The 17,925-nt window shown below is 36.0% G+C and overlaps 1 pseudogene; it reads right to left on the bottom strand.

Annotated features, from left to right (window-relative positions):
- Window positions 1-2,124: 2,124 nt before the first annotated feature.
- LOC112661980 (elongation factor 1-alpha 1-like) lies at window positions 2,125-3,249 on the bottom strand (annotated as a pseudogene).
- Window positions 3,250-17,925: the final 14,676 nt, after the last annotated feature.

Raw genomic sequence — 17,925 nt, 5'->3', positions numbered from 1 at the left:
AAGTTAAATTGACAAATACACCTTTGATTGATTACATTGATTTGATTTGATTTAATAACTATCTTGCCAAAGTTTTTAGTTTGATACCTTTGGGACTTGCGATTTCATTTCTACAAGTGATATTTCTAAAGTCGGCCATCCACCTTGCAACTGGATTCATTGGTAAAAAGTAAAACTTTATGAGACAGAAAAAGAAAATCACTGGACTTGAGTGAAATATTTAGTTTAGTCCTGGCTTAATTCACACACGGCCTATGTTATGCTAGTCAAACTGTGTAACCTTATGGAGATTCATTTATCTTACCTATAAAAGAAGGATAATAAAACCTAATTTAGAGATGTTTGCAATAAGTTATATTGCATATGTTTTAGAAGCACTTTTGAATTTCAAAGGCAGCACATAAAAGATTATTACCAGGAGCTAAGTACATCTGTGATGGAAGAGCAACTGGCATATTCTATCTAGTCGTGGTACATATTAGTTTAAATTGAGATAGTATATTTCTTTTCTTTTCTTTTCTTTTTTATATAGAGAGAATCTCTTTCATTCCTTACCTATTTTCCTTCTCCAGTCTTCTCTTTAGCTCTCTGGTCTTATTCTCACTAAAGTGGTCTCCTAAATTGTAAATATTAACCTATCCTTCACCTGTTCCTCATTAGCTCCTATTGTCCAAAAAAAGTACAAGCTATTTTTTCACATGGTTTGTGAGGAGCTTCATAATCACGTCTCACTTATCTCTCCAGTCTTTGTCTTCTGTTGCTCCCCAGCCATTGTTGGACAAAATTACTTCAGTTTACTTCCTCTCATGTCCTGGGATACTGCCATGCTGCTTTGTATTGCTCATTGGACCATAATTCAGCTGATCTGCTCCATTCATCATGAAGGTCACTCAGCCTGTGTACTTCATACTGGCAGCCTTTCCTGACAACTCAAAATTTAGCTTAGGAATTTTTCTTCCATGAACAGCTTATCCTGCTGTGTTATCATTTGATGCCTGTAGTCCCCAACAACCCATGAGCTTCATGAACATAAGGACCATACAGATCTGTTCACATATCACCTAGAGTGGTGCCTAGAGCATATACATCAGATTCTCCAAAGCACATTTGGTGAAATCATGACCTTTACAGTTTTAATATATTTAATGTGACTACCTAAACCTTCTTGGAGAAAGTGCTGTATGTTAGCCAAATAATATCACACTCTCTTTTCTTCACTTATGTTGAGTTGAAACTCACACTGAATGAATTTCTTATAGCTCAGAAGAAATGTTGTGACTTGAGTCCTAGCAAGGCTGCCTCCTGACTCTGATAGGAGTTGGCTTCTAATACCTACATATTTGGTTTCCAAAACAAAGTTTTATCTTGCAGCAAAACTTAAGAGGAGGTAAGAACTGAGTTGGGCATGTTTCCTGAAATTCGGTTGGAGAAGCACATGTGAAAGGAATCTTCCCTGGAAATTCCTCTGAGCTTCTGCTTCTGAACCATGGTGATATTTTATTTAGGAGTTCTGACTAGATAGCCTATTTAGCGACAAAAGAGTGTTAGGAACAAGTCATGAAAGCTCCATTTGCTATGTATCTATGTGGGGGAACCTGAGAGCATTAAGTGTTCTAGAAAAAGAATAGGAAACAAACAAGATACTAACTAGAATGAGGTATTAAGCTGCTATTACCTAAAACAGCATTTAACAAAAAAAAATCTCATTTTTTTCTCATTAATCTTTTGTTTTAATGGGTCTCAAAATTCTGTAACATATTCTTGGTCAAATTGTTTCTATGAAAAAGTACTGATTTTAAAAACTAATAACTCAAAACTACCACACACACCAACAGAAACCAACTGTCCACAAAACCTCCTCTTTTCCTTCTGAGGTTTTGTGATGCATCATTATAGTTAATCAGTCTTTTATTCTTAAATTTAAAAGCCCAGTTGACACAAACAGTCCTGAGACCACTCTCTCAACACTGACTAAGACTGGGATGGCAGGAATTGGGGATAATATTTATTTAGCCCTCTGAGCTTTCTGAGCAGACTTAGTGACCTTGCCAGCTCCATCTGCCTTTTCGTCTATTGCTCTGATGACAATCACAGCAAATGCCTGTCTCATGTCATGAACAGCAAAATGGCCCAGAGGAGAGAAGCTCTCAACACACATAGGCTTGCCAGGACCTGTATCAACAATGGCAGCAGCATCACCAGATTTTAAGGACTTAGGGCCATCTTCCAGCCTTTTCCCAGAATGACAATCAATCTTTTCCCCAACTCAGCAAACTTGCAAGCAATGTGAGCTGTGTGACAGTCAAGCACAGGTGCATATTCAGCACTGATTTGGATGGTTCAGGATAATCACCTGAGTGAGCCATCAAGCCAGCTACTTCCATTGTTGGGTCATTTTTGCTGTCACCAGCCACATTGCCATGACAAATATCTTTGACAGCTATGTTCTTGACATTGAAGCTCACATCGCCTCCAGGAAGAACTTCATTCAAAGCTTCATGGACATTTTGAGAGATTTTTCTTCAGTTGTAACATTGACTGGAACAAAGGTGACCATCATGCCAAGTTTGAGAACCCTAGTCTTTACTGGGCCCATAGGAACAGTACTAGTACCACAAATTTTGTAGATGCCATGGAGGGGCAAACACAAGGGCTTGTCAGTTGGATGCAGTAGTGGCATAATGCAATCCAGACCTTCAAGCAGTGTGGCTCCACTGGCACTGCCATCTTTGTAAGTAGTTACCTTGAACCAAGTCATGTTTGCACTTGGCTCCACTATGTTGTCAGCATTCCAATCAGAAATTGGCACAAATGCTATTGTGCTAGAGTTGTAGCCAATTTTTTTAAATGTAGGTGCTGACTCTTCCTTAACAATTTCCTCATATCTCTTCTGTCTGTAGAGTGGCTCGGTGGAATCCATTCTGTTAACGCTGACAATCAGTTGTTTCATACCCAGAGTGCAAGACAGACAGACATGCTCATTGGTCTGCCTATTCTTGAAAATACCTGCTTCAAATTCATCAACACCAGCAAATAACAATCAGGACAACACGGCGAGCCTGAGATGTGCCTGTTATCATATTTTTGATAAAGTCTCTGTGTCCTGGGGCATCAGTCTCTGTGTCCATGGGTCACATAATACTTGCTGGCTTCAAATTTCCACAGGGAAATATCAGTGGTGACACCACATTCACATTCAGCTTTCAGTTTATCCAAGACCCAGGCATCCTTGAAGGAGCCTTTGCTCATCTGAGCAGCCTCCTTCTCAAATTTGTTGATAGTTCCTATGTTGATCCCTCCTCATTTGTAGATCAGATGATCAGTAGTGATAGACTTGCCTGTATCTATGTGTCGATGACAAAACTGTTGATATGAGTCTTTTCCCATTTTGGTTAATGTTTAGTGGTGGTTTTCATGATACCTGGGTTTTGGCAACAAACCTGTTGTGAAAAAACTCATTTTATTATTTTAAAAAAATTAAATAGATCCCTGTGGAACATGCATAAATAACAATTACATTCTGTTCACATTTATGACATTTGAACCAGATTTTTCTTTCCCTAAAAAGAAAAGCATGTTTATTATGTATGTCACTTTATTTTTAATATCTTTCACAGAGATTGGTTGAAGACTAGAAGAAATCCTAAGAAGAGCTTTTAGGGGTGTCGGGGTGGCTCAGTCAGTTAAGCATCCAACTCTTGGTTTTGGCTCAGGTCATGATCTCACAGGTGATGGGATGGAGACCCACGTCAAGCCCCACACTCAGCCAGGAGTTGGCTTGAAGATTCTCTCCCTCTGCCTCTCCCTCTATTCACACAGGCACTCTCTCATTCTCTCTCTCTCTCTCTCTCTCTCTCTAATAAATAGATAAATCATCATAAGAAGAGCTTTTAGGAAATAGGTTATTAAAAGAAAAGATTAGTGATCTAGCATGGACATATTCTCTGTTAAAATTAAATTTTGCATTTAAAAATGTTGAAAAATCTTCAGGATTGGTAGGCCACACCAAAAAAAAATTTTGAGACCAGAAGAATAGAAAAATCAGAAGTATTAATCAGAGCTACTCTGAATCTATGAAAGAAATGCAGTTTGGCTCAGATAATAGAGAAGAAAAATGTCTCAAATTGATTTTTATCCCCCCCCCCCCCCCCCATCCTCTGAACTTTGATACTTAATTCTGAAAGGATGGCCTGGCAATTGTTCTGTATACTGGATACAATACTATTGACAGAGTATCTTTTTCCCTCATCCCCCCCCCCCTTAAGAAATACATTCCCACAACATGCACAAGGAAAATAATTTACCCTCTCCCCATTTCTTCCTGTGCTCTCCAGGTGGTATAGTCTATATAGTACAGTGCCTGATAGTAACACATGTCACAGAATGAAAGGCTAGTATTTTTGTCATTTTTCCCCCTATCTTCTTTGCTACAGGCTATAGAAGACTAACTTTGCTAAAAATAATACTTAGCTCAATGATCTCATTACATACTGGTAACAGAAGGTAACTCTGTGGCCAGCCTGTGCAAAGTGAGTCTTAAAATATATACATCCTCTGAGTGATATGTATTTTGAGTAACTGCAATTGTATTGCTTCAGGCAAAGAATTTGCAGACCTAAGACAGACTAACAGTCAGAATGTGCTGAACAATTAACTTTTGTATTAAATTAAAACTACTTTCTTTTAATTTCAGTTGATCATTAAGGCATAAAAGATAAAGAAGTTAAGAAATAGCTGAAGGGTGTATGACAGGAAAAAAAAATCTTCACTGTTTCAAATTTACTAGTAATTAAGACAGCTGTGTGAATAATGAAACATGCACAAGTCAATTTTCCCTACCATCATCTACTCAGTGCATGTTGACCTGGGTTTATAAAAAAAATCATAAATTCACACAAGGAGGTTTGAATATTTTTTATTAACTTAAAGAAAATATCATAAGAAGTTCTTGCTTCTATCATATTTGTTAATTTCAGACAAGTTAAGCGATACAATATTTTTGTAAGAAGAAAAGTAAAGTTGCTCAAGTCCACCAATTAATATTTAAAAGTTTGGATCTCATTATATACAATACAAATGATTTCAAAATTATATTCTATATAAATGCAGTCAAATTAAAAATGGGATGATATATGTACTATAGTCAACATGAGCATTTGCACATTAAAAACAGTGAGTCTCAAGTCATGAATTTAAGGTTTTACAATATTCCATATTGTGAATCCTTATTATTGAAACTTTTAATTACTATAAATGTTTTATTATTCTAAATAATACTGTTTTTTAAGTATCCTTACTCATAAATCTATGATTATTGCTTTTGAATGCATTCCTAAAGTACACATAATTAAACTATATATTACTTAAATTAAATATAAACTTAAAATCATATACATTTCAAAAATTATATACACCTACAACTGTAACTGAACCAATGTGACTTCACTCCTTGGTTAGTCACAGATACACTAGGTGAGTTGTCACGCAAAGTAAACTTTATTTGCAGCAAATAAGGATATCACTGGAAATAACTTCCAAAGCCATGACTCCCTGAGCAAAGGTAAATGGGTTCCTTTTATTTAGAATTAGGATGAATATTTAGATAAGTAAGCCTTGTCATTGTATGTAAGGCGGGCATAAGGCTACACATACACACACACCTTAAGAAAACATGCCTGCTCATACATTGCATGTTTTGTAGATGAGGCTTGTACTCCTCCTTGGCAAAAATTTTAGTATTATAATGAGGTAAAAGTAGTTGTCAGTCATTCTAGAGGTCACTTCATGGTCCGTCTGCAAGGTCGTGAATTAGGGGAATCCTCAAAGTGGTAAAGGTGGTCTGGGCCAGTGGAGGGTCTTGTTAGGGCAGTTGCTACCACTAAGGGGTGGTTTCTGTTTCCACTTGTCTGAATTAAGAGATAAGCTGAAAAGAAGAGCTTAAAGAAAAATGTGAGACAGGGCAGCCCAGGTGGCTCAACGGTTTAGTGCTGCCTTCAGCCCAGTGTGTGGTCCTGGAGTCCCGGGATTGAGTCCCACGTTGGGCTCCCTGCATGGAGCCTGCTTCTCCCTTTGCCTGTGTCTCTGCCTCTTTCTCTCTCTCTCTCTCTCTCTGTGTCTCTCATGAATAAAAAATAAAATCTTAAAAAAAATGTGGAACAAAGGTCAGTGACTATAAGCAGGTGGGCAGTAGAGGTCAGGCTTTTGGGGTCTAACTGGTGACAAAACTATATATATTTAAAACAGTATATAAAATATTATATATAAAAATGATATATAACTATTTATATCTCAAAAAGGAAGAGAAAGAATTTATAATTGCAAGCTTTCTAAAGCAAATGTTCTAAGAAAAGAGAAGGTGAGGCCTATAATCAGGAAGAAATCTGTCCAGAATTTAGTCAAGCTGAGAACATTAAGGCCATCTCGGAATATAAATAAACCAATAAATCAAGACTGTGCTGATACAACTTATATTTTCATGTACTGTGTCACCATCATCACTAGCTCAGTTACTTTCTTCCATCCCTCACACTTCAAACTTTAGGAATTTTAGTATTATAATTTGAGAACTAAGTTTATTTTTTCTCATGCAATACACATTTGTAATATACATCATCTGCTCTATCATCACATTTATATGATAAAACTGCCATCTTTCTGGCTTCAAATATGCAATTTTAAAAATCTGTATGTAACTGATAACTAATGGATACATCTTTATGAACTCTTTGATGTAATTCTTTTTTAAAAAATGTATTTATTTATTCATAAGAGACATAGAGGGAGAAGTAAGCTCCTCACAGGGATCGCAGTGAGAGACTCAATCCCTGAACCAGGGATCATTCCCTGAGCCCAAGACATTTGCTCAACTTCTGAGCCACCCAGGCATCCTTGATGTAACTTCTTATAAAGATTTGAAGATAAATATTTTGTGTGAAGTAGAAATGTAAGCCCCTTTAGGGAAATTAAGCAACAGACCTGTTTTTATCGGATTGCATAACAAATAGTAGCTCTTAGGTAGCTCAATATAAGGTACAGATTAGTTTTCATGTAAGAAAGATTGACAACAAATATGAAATTAATACAAACGCATTTACATGACATTAATATGACTGAATCTAAATTCATTTAGAGTGGTTGGTATCCAGAATTTACTGTTCTTCATACTGTAGTTACGGTTCTCATCAAAGAAAAGTTGCCAAGTACTTTGCGTAAATTCCTACAAATTCATGTTTCTGGGTACATATTTCTGCTATCGTCTCTGCCGCTCTATTATTAAGTGACCTCAGATGAGCTAATTAATCTTTACTCTTGCCTTAGCCTTTTCATCCATTAAATGTGCCCAGAGGGAGATTTTTCAGGCTAAAACATAGTAGTTCCATCAAAGCATCACATTTCAAGCCAGAAGAAGGATACAAAGTAACAGTGGTGCCCAACAGTTCTTGCTTTCAGGGCCACTTTTATTTCTAACACCTGCACTGCACAACCAATTGCAAAGTACAGTTGCCTTTGGGAATCTCTGGAGAATGTAAGTGTTAATGCCAACTCTTCAGCATTTTTGGAGCATGATGTGAACAAAATAAATCGTAATTATTGTTGTACTGCAACATTAAATAGGCATGCTCAAACAAGTTGTCATTTGTGGGTGGAGCATGGGGACTACCATGGAAAATACCACATGGAGGGGTGCAAACACATAAATAAGGAAGAACAGTCCTAAAGCAAGATGGATGTAATTCTCTGCTTAAAAAAGAAAGAAAAGAGAAGGAGAAGAAAATATACAGAGGAAAGAATACTGACATGCATAAAAACCAAGTTATTTGTTACACTATACCCTCTAATTCTATGAGATGTGACTGCCAGATTTCAAATGATCTTATTGAGACAAACACATAGATGAGGACACTTTACAGAACTGTGATGATCAACAGGATAGCTGTTAACTCCTTATGTCCACTTTGCACTTGAACTATGGCTAATCTGAATTGCAATGTGGTGTAAGTATGAAATACACACCAAATTCAAAGCTTTGAAAACAAAGTAAAAAGTCTGCCCTTGTCTGTTGGGCTGTTAGAATACTATAGACTTGGGTGACTTCTAAACAACAGAAATTGCTTTCTCACAATTCTGGAGGCTGGGAAATTGAAGATAAGGCACTGATCGAGTGTTTGGTGAGAGCCTCAATCCTGTTCATAGACTGTCTTCTTGCTCTGTCCTCACACTGCAGCAGGGGTGAGGGAAAGTTTTAGGGTCTCCGTTATAGAGGCCCTAATTCTATTCATGAGTGCTTCATCTTTATGACTCAATCACGTCCCAAAGGTCCTACCTCCAAATATCATTACATAGGTTTCAGTATATACATTTTGGGAGAACACAAATGTTCAATCTGTAGCAAGATCTTATTCATAATTTTTTATATTGATTACATATTCCAATGCTATTTTAGCTATACTGGTTTAAAATACTATTAAAATTAATTTTGTGTATTCCATTTCTTATGTGGCTGTTGGGAAATTTAAAAAGATATGTGTAGTTCTCATTGCTTTTATACTGTGTAGTGGTGTGATCGAAAGCAGAGGTAACTGTGGGTGCTGCCCAGAGGGCGTTTCTTTAGAGAGATGTTGAAGAAAAGGACTGTGAAGGTGAAGGTGTCACAGAAGGCAAGAGATCCATCCCTTCTCCCTCTCAACTGTCATTGGTGAAAGTCATCCATGGGCTGAAATATCATGGCTATGAATAGGTCAGCTCCAATATTACTCCTACTAGTTTAAATTTCTATTGAGATAAAAAAAAAATGAGATATAATTGACATGTAACATTGTGTAAGATTAAAATTAGAGCATATTGATTTGGATACTTTTATAAATTGCAATATGATTACTACTTAGCATTAGCTAGCTTCTGTATCAAGTCATATAATTATCATTTCTTTTTCATGGTAAGAACATTTAAGATTTAGTCTTATAGCAACTTTGAAATATATAATATAGTATTGTTGATTACAATCATTATGCTGTGCATTAGATCTCTAGAACTCCTTCACCTTATGACTGCAAGTTTGAATCCTTTGATCAACAGTTCTCCAATTGCCCCACCCCCCAGCCCCTGATATGTACAACTTGATTCTATTTCCATGAGTTTGGCTTTTTAGATGCCACACATAAGAGAGAGCATGCAGTATTTGTCCGTCTGATTTGTCTCACTCAGCATAATGTCTTCAAGTTCTTTCCATGTTCTTGCAAATGTCAGGATTTTCTTCTTTCTTAGGGCTGACTGGCTGGAACATTCAGCCTTCATTCTTACGTCTCATTAACCTTTCCTCCTCATACCTGATAGTTTTCTTAAAAGTGAAACTCTAAGCATATGATCTCTTTCCAAAATGTATCTCAATACTTCTTCATTGTCTACCAGATAACTTCCGATCTTCCTGGTTTTATATTCAGTCTTCTCTGACCTGGTCTCAGTTGCCTTTCCACATATTTATATGTTATATTACTTTTCTACACTGATCAGTTATTCATTTTAAATCAGTTCACAAAAAAATAAATAAATAAATAAATAAATAAATCAGTTCACATTATCCCCCCAAGAATCATCACCAATTTCAGTCTAGCCAGTTAAATAATGGCCAGAAAACAAAATTCATGTCCCACCCTGTGAAATCAACGAATGTGACATTGCAGGATCTTTGTAAAAGATGTATTTAAGTGAAGAATATTGATTTGAAATTATTCGGGTGGACACTATAACCAGTGGCAATATCCTTACAAAAGCCAGAAGAAGAGGAGGTAGCTATAGAGAAGGCCACATAAGGACAAAGGCAGAGATTACATTTTCACAGCCACAAGCCAAGAACACCTGGAACCACCAGAAGTTGGAAGAGGCAAGAAAGGATGCTTCCTTAGGGCCTTCAGAAAGAGTGTGGCCCAGTCCAAGACATTGGACTTCTGGCTTCCGCAACCATGAAGGAGTAAATTTCTGTGAGGAAAGTGATAATACTTTACAGACATCTCTATTCCTATCGTACCTATCTACCATAGTGTCTCAAATATGGTACACAAAATTCTAATAAATATTGTGCAGATCATTGCTTTGATTTTTCTAAGTCTTTTTTGGTTCAACAGGAGGTTCTATTGGGTTTTTACTTTCATACTAAGGATATCTTTGGGGATCCCTGGGTGGCGCAGCGGTTTGGCGCCTGCCTTTGGCCCAGGGCGTGATCCTGGAGATCCGGGATCGAATCCCACGTCAGGCTCCCGGTGCATGGAGCCTGCTTCTCCCTCTGCCTGTGTCTCTGCCTCTCTCTCTCTCACTGTGTGCCTATCATGAATAAATAAAAAATAAAAAAAAATAAAAAAAAATAGGATATCTTTGAAATGCAGCTTTGAAATACACATAAATAATCATCTTCCAGATTCAGTACTTTGAAAATTTCATTTGAGGGACACCTGGGTGGCTCAGTAAGTTAAGTGTCTGCCTTGGGCTCAGGTCATGATCCTGGGGTCTGAGATAAAGCCCCAGGTGGAGCTCTTTGCTCTGTGGGGAGTCTGCTTCCCCCTCTCCCTCTGCCTGCCAGTCCCCCTGCTTATGCTCTCTCTCTCTCTCTCTCTCTCTCTCGTCAAATGAATAGCAACTTAAAAAATTCATTTGATAGTTTCTTTTTTATTTTTTATATTTTTTTTTGTTTTTTCCATTTAATTTTTTCATCATAAGTGTAGTTATTATTATTATTATTATTATTATTTTAAATCTTGGTTCTTTACAGTACAATAATGACTTCAAACCCAGTAAGGGCTTGGAATTAAAACACCGTATTTTGAAATGTAATCATGAGTTATATATACAATCTATCTGAAATATGATTTGTTGAAATAATCCTTTTCTTAAGAAAATATCTTGTACAATTTAAGTGAAGTATCTTTTGTAAGACTAAAGAAAGTTGTAGGGTGTATTTTCTCTTAATAATATGCTGTTAGCTTTTCACAAAGTGCGTAAGTAAGATTTCTCTTATGTTTGTGGGGAGAATAATTACTAAAGTGAGATTGGTGACAGTATAATCATATAATGTATCAGAAAACATCTTAAAAAACAGTTGTTTATACAATGGTTGATTTCTGCAATAAAAAATAACAAAATGAAAAATAGGACTGAGTTTTACCTTATTTCAAAAAATAAATGTCAACATATTTGAATGTAATTTCTACAATTTCAGATTATATAGCTTAAAATGATATCATTATAGAAGTGCAAACTGCCATTCTCCATTAACATAGTTTGATATTTTTCCCAAATAAAGTGTCTTGATCTTATCCTCAAACTAAATATATTTTCTTAGAAAGTCTCTGCACAATTTCCCCACCTCAGTGAATTAAATATTATTCAAGAAGAACTAGCACTAGAGTATAAAAAAAGATAGAAATCAAATTATCAGCCATTTTATCTTTACTCAATTAACATTTTATTGAATATCTGGCATACAGTAGGGTCCTTTGTAAATACTGATTAAATAAATTGATCTTGCAATGGTAGTTTCTTTTCTTTACAGTTGACTTTAATTTTAGTAGAAAAAGTTTAATCTCTTTTTTAAAAGATAATTTTAAGAACTTTTTGTAAAATAAATCTGCAAGGACATTAGTCTTATACTAAATACCTTCCATGACAATGTCTGAGTGACTAAATATCTTTAAATATAATTCAGTAGCACAAATATGTTATTGCTCATTATATTCATTGATACTCTTGCCTCTTCTCTCACAAAGGAAGGTTGCTTTCTTGTTTTCTGGTTCCCTCTCCTCCCACTCAAAGAGGACTATCACCTCATTATTGCATCCTAACTCACCTACTTAGCTGTTCCCCATTTTTAACACAATTTCTCTGTCTTTATATAGGTTGAAGTCAATTCTGTATTCATACTCCTTCCTTGACTTAACATTTTATTTTAGTTACCACCTTTTGTCATAGTCTATTCCATTTTTGAGATGGATTTCTATTTCTTTCGTGGTTTCTACAGATAAAAGTCTTAAGGCTATGGAACAGTTTGATAGTAATTCCTCATTTTGAAGATTCACATACAGTTGTAAGAATTAGCACCCCACTATACGTACCTGAGGTCCGTGGTTTCAGTTTCTCATCAGTTAATTATTTTTGAGCGATTATCTTGATATGTTGTTAAGTTTCCTTTCTCTCTTACTCTCTCTATCAGGTTTGTGGATTGAATTTTACTAGCTCTTTTTTCATGATGGCATAACCTCTCAAAACTCCTCATTTTCTTCAGGAAGACCAACTCCAGCTCCTTCTAAATATGTGGCTTACTGCCTCAACTCTTCTTGAATAACAATCAAAACCTCAGACCTGATGCTCCAGCCTGGTCTGGTTGTCCTCCCACTCTGTTTCAAATTTGCTGTCTTTGCATTTTCATCCTCTATTCTCATGAGATATCTATTCATTTATCTATTGTGGGCCTTCTATTGCTTGGTTCTTCTTCCTTGGTTTACTATTTTAGTAACGTACATTCTGTACTTGCTTCTAAAGAAAGGAAGAAAAGATGAATAAAAGATGAATTTTTTAGACCTTAGATACCTCCCAATGTCCTTATTCAATATGAAAGCTTGGTGGAAGATTTGTCTTGGGATAGAATATTAGATTGGACATTTACCCAAAAATATTTAAGGTTTTTCTCCATTTTCTTCTACTTCAGAGGTGTCTACAAAAGATTGTTCTATCATTCTTATTTATGAACTTTTTAAAAAGGATTTTATTTATTTATTCATGAGATATGCACAGAGAGAAGTAGACACATAGGCAGAGGGAGAAGCAGGCTCCCCACTGGGAGCCTGATGTGGTACTTGATCCCAGGACTCCAGGATCATGGCCTGAGCTGAAGGCAGACAACCACTGTGCCACCCAGCCACCCCTTATTTGTGAACTTTGGTTCTAATTTTCTCTCTTTCCTTCTGTGTAAGCTGTAAAATTGTTTCTTTATCCACAATATTTTTAATATTTTGTCCTTGGTATGAGGGTTTTTTTAACATACTGGGATGATTATTGATGGGTTGATCCTTTCAATTTGAAAATAATGATTTTTGGTTATGGTAACTTATTTGTATTATTTATTTCATTACATAGTTTAAGAAACTACTTTGTTGCAGGGTGGATACTTGGAGCACAAGAGAGAATAAAAACAGAAAATCTGTGCCCTAAGTAGTTTATATTCTAATAGAAATAGATTTATTTTAAGAATGTTAAAAGATATCAATGACGAAGGAAAAAATAGGACGGCAAAAGGAAAATTGGAAGTCTCAGGTTACAGAGGCAATTTTCAATTTTAAATAGGCTGGTTAGGATGAGCTCTCCTGGGAAGGAGAAATTTGAAAAAAAAAAAAAAAGAGATGAAACTAAATGAAGGAAATAGTTCTTTGATTATGTGGGTGTAGTTTTCCAGGGGAAAGGGACAGTCACCACAAAGATCCCATACAGCAACGTGCTACATTGTTCAGAAGAGTAAGCATGGATGGATAATGATTAAGAGAGAAATCAAAGGTAAGTAATCAAACAAGCAGAATGTAGGAGATGCAGTCAGAGGTAAAATAATGAAAGGTAAATTTTATAAGGGTTTAACGATAGCCAATAATAATATAGTTAATTGCATAAATTAAGACCCTTTTAAGAATGAAATTTTCTTGGGCAAACTTAAGACATATGTTTACCGTAATTGTACATTTTAATACATTTCATGTTACTTTGAGTGAAGTGGGGAGATATTCCTTTTTGTGTGTGTATGTGTGTGTGTGTGCACATGCACAGGTGAGTGACATGATCTGAATTATTTTTTAGAGGGGTGACCATTGTTACTGTGTTGAGCCCAGATGGTAGAAAAACCAGGGTGAGAACAAGGAGACAAATTTGAAGTCTTCTGTAGTAATCTGGGTGAGAAAAGATGGTGCCTCTGAACAGGGTGATGGCAGTGAAGGTATTGAAAAGTAATTGGATTCTGAATATATTTTAAAGGTGTAAGTGCAAGTTATCCTGCTAGATAGGAAGGCAATCCTAGGCAGGGAACTGGAATTCTGTTTCTTCCATTTGAGTTCAAGGAAGCATAGAAAGAACAAGAGAGGCCACCTGGGCGGCTCTGATGGTTAAGCATCTGCCTTTGGTTCAGGTCATGATCCCAGGGTCCTGGGGTAGAGTCCTCCATCTGCTCCCTACTCAGTGGGGTGTCTACTTCCCCCTCTGTCTCTCACCCCTGCTCATGTTCTCTGTCTCATGTTCACATTCTCTCTTTCAAAAAAATAAAGTAAAAAAAAAAGAAGAAAGAACAAGAGAGTTAAGAATGTGTTCAAGGAAACTATAATGATTGATTGTTGGGCTGGATAAATAGGGAAGAAAGACATCAAGGGGGAAAGGCTCATTGAAAAGTGAAAGTATACTGGAGTAAGATCCTAAAGGGTCCTAGGGATTTGTCAGAGATGGACTAACAAATTGAGGAAGCAAGCCAAAAAATAAAGGTGTTTTTGCTGTTTTTTAAAAAATGGGAAAGGAAAAAAATGAGGAGTTGACATTCCTGGTACTGACAAGTTCCAGGAGGCATTGGCATTTGAAAGTGAATGGTTGAGATTGAATCATTAAAGAGAAGTTAAGTAACTGAGAGCTAGAATTTCAGAATCGTCTCATCTATATTGAAATAACCAGTCATTAAAATATGAATGATGTTGGAGATAATTATAAAGAGCCAGGCACTAAATGAGTTTAGAAGTAAAAGAGAATGGCCTGAAAACTGGTGAATGAACACAAATGTGATGTATTAGTAAGTAACATAATTTTATCACATGATAGTCAGTGCTGGGCTTTTATGGAGAAGAGAATACAAATAGACTAGAATCAGCATTGAGACCAGTTGTCTTGAGGCCATTTATCAAACTTGATAAATTTAAGTAACACTGTTCATGGTCTTGTGGAGCTTGGGAAACCAAAGATAAAGGAAAGATCAGCTCATGGAGGGGAGGCTAATGGATGGGTCTATATCAGGATAAGCTTTATAGCATCATAACAAAAGCAAAAATGAGCTAATAAAAAACCCATCACTCATCACTACACCTGCACACACCTCTATTCATTTCTCCTTCACTATTGCTGAGCACAAGGGAGAAAAAAACTCCCCTGAGGATTTGTAAATTATCAAGCCTTGAGATGCCTGGGTGGCTCACTGGTTGAGTGTCTGCCATAGGCTCAGGGCATGATCCTGGGTCTCCAGAGGGAGCCTGCTCCTCCCTCTGCCTATGTCTCTGCCTTTCTATCTGAATCTGTCATGAATACAAAATAAATTAATGCATACATACATACATACATTATCAAGCCTATCTGAAGGCAAAATTCATAAGACTTGCATGGTTTAATGAAAAAAAAAGACAAGTTTTTTTTTGTTTTTTTTTTTTAAAGAACAAAACATTTTTGTCTAAGGTGGCTCCTGTCTGGTGGTAAAGCAAAGAACTTCACTGAAACAAAAGCAAAATTCTCTCTGAAGGAATCATTTATATTCCAGATCTTAATTTTCTATAGAAAAAAAAATCCATGGAAAATTGGCAACCAAAAAAACCAAAATTCATTGAACCGATGAAAAAGACCAAATTGCTTGAAATTCAAATGATTAAAAAGGTTAAAACCCAACAAATGACAACAAAGTCATATCCTCAATAGGATCATATATTGGAACCACCAGAGGAAGAAAATGAATGAAAAATTATTATTATGTTTTATGTATTTATGTATTTATTTTTATTATTATGTTTTATAGAACAATCAAGGTATTTGAATATTTGTGTGGAGACAAAGCAAATTGCCATAAAAAAAAAACAAAAAACTTCAACAATAAGATTTAAAATCACAACTTGCAAATGAAGAATGAGATATCTGTAAGAGAGAAGCACAGAAGAGGGAGTATGTGGCTAAGAGACAACAGAATAACCAGCAAATCAACCTCAAGTCTCTTTTATTTCTTTTTTTTTTTTCAGTATATAACTTTAAAACATCTCCAATGATTTTGTTTCCTGAAAGTCAATCTTCTATTGTATTTAGATTATTTTATTTCATAACTTATAACATGCATCTTTTAAAAAAAAGAGATGAGTAGATTTCTTGCTAAAATATGAAATATAAGGTATTTAGCATATTATATTCAAACTTCAGTAACTACAGTTTGGATAATATTCTTTCGCCTTCTAATAGAATCTATTTTATAAAGTAAATATTCTTTCTGTTGTTGTTGTAATACTATATGGCTTGTTTACTTATCTATTTGAGTATAGTTGACACACCATGTTATTTAGTTGCACGTGTACAATGCAGTGATTTGAAATGTACCACTAAAAAAATGCTAGAACTCATACAGGGATTCAGCAAAGTCATAGGATATAAAAGCAATGTGCAGAAGTCTGTTGCATTTCTATACACCAATAACAAAGTGGCAGAAAAAGAAATCAAGGAATTTGGCACCTGGGTGGCTCAGTTGGTTGTCTGCCTTCTGTTCGGTCCTGGGGTCCTGGGATCCAGCCCCATGTTGGGCTCAATGCTCAGCAAGGAGTCTGCTTCTCTCTCTCCCTCTGCTGCTCCCCCTGCTTGTATTCTCCTGTTCTCTCTCAAATAAATAAATAAAATCCTTTAAAAAATTAAGGAATCAATCTCATTTGCCAATAAGATACCTAGGAATAAATCTGACTAAAGAAGTAAAAGGTCTATATTCTGAAAACTATAAACACTTTTGAAAGAAATACCTAGGAATAAATCTAACTAAATAAGTAAAAAGATCTATATTCTGAAAACTATAAACACTTTTGAAAGAAATTAAAGAAATGGGAAAGCATTCCATGCTCATGGATTGAAAGAACAAACATTGTTAAAATGCCCATACTACACAAAGCAATCTACACATTTAATGCAATTCCTATCAAAATAACACCAGAGTTTTTCACAGAGCTAGAACAAATAATATTAAAATTTGTAAGGAAACACAAAAGACCCCACATAGCCAAAGCAATTATGAAAAAGAAAAACAAAACTTGAGGCATCACGATTCCGGATTTCAAGCTATGTTACAAAGCTATAATCATCAAGACTGGTATGGTACTGGCACAAAAACAGACACATAGCTCAATGGACAGAATAGATAATCCAGAAATGGACCTATGGCTATATGGTCAACTAATCTTTGACAAAGCAGGAAACAATAGCCAATGGAAAAAGGACAGTCTCTTCAACAAACGGTGTTCAGAAAACTGGACAGCAATGTGCAGAAGACTGAAATTAGACAACTTTCTTAACACCATACACAAAAACAAATTCGAGATGGATGAAAGACCTTAAGGTGATACAGGAACCCATCAAAATCCTAGAGCAGAACATAGGCAGAAACCTCTTTGACCTTGGCTGTAGCAACTTCTTACAGACATGTCACACAGGCAACGGAAACAAGAAAAATGATATTGGGATTTCATCAAGATAAAAAGCTTCTGCACAGCAAAGGAAACAATCAACAAAACTAAAAGGCAGCCAATGACTTCTCTATACATTATGCTCTGCTCACCACTGGTGTAGCTACCATCCATCTGTCACAGGCAATGCTATTACACTATCATTTACTACATTCCTTATGCCTTTTACTCCCATGACTTATTCACTCCACAACTGAAAGCCTATATCTCCCACCCTCCTTCACCCACTTTGCCCATCCTCCCACCCTGTCCCTCTGGCAGCCATCAGTTTGTTCCCTGTATTCTGCTTTTTATTTATCCATTTGTTTTGGTTTTTTTTTAGATTCCGCATGTGAGTGAAATCATGATATTTGTCTTAGTCTGATTTATTTCACTTAGCATAATACCCTCTAGATTCATCTGTATTGTCACAAATGCACAACCTCATCCTTTTTATGGTTGTATA

This window comes from Canis lupus, chromosome 13, assembly GCF_003254725.2.
Source record: "Canis lupus dingo isolate Sandy chromosome 13, ASM325472v2, whole genome shotgun sequence".
NCBI classification, from domain to species: domain Eukaryota; kingdom Metazoa; phylum Chordata; class Mammalia; order Carnivora; family Canidae; genus Canis; species Canis lupus.
Note: the sequence above shows the minus strand (reverse complement) of the source record. Positions and strands in the feature narration are given on the sequence as shown.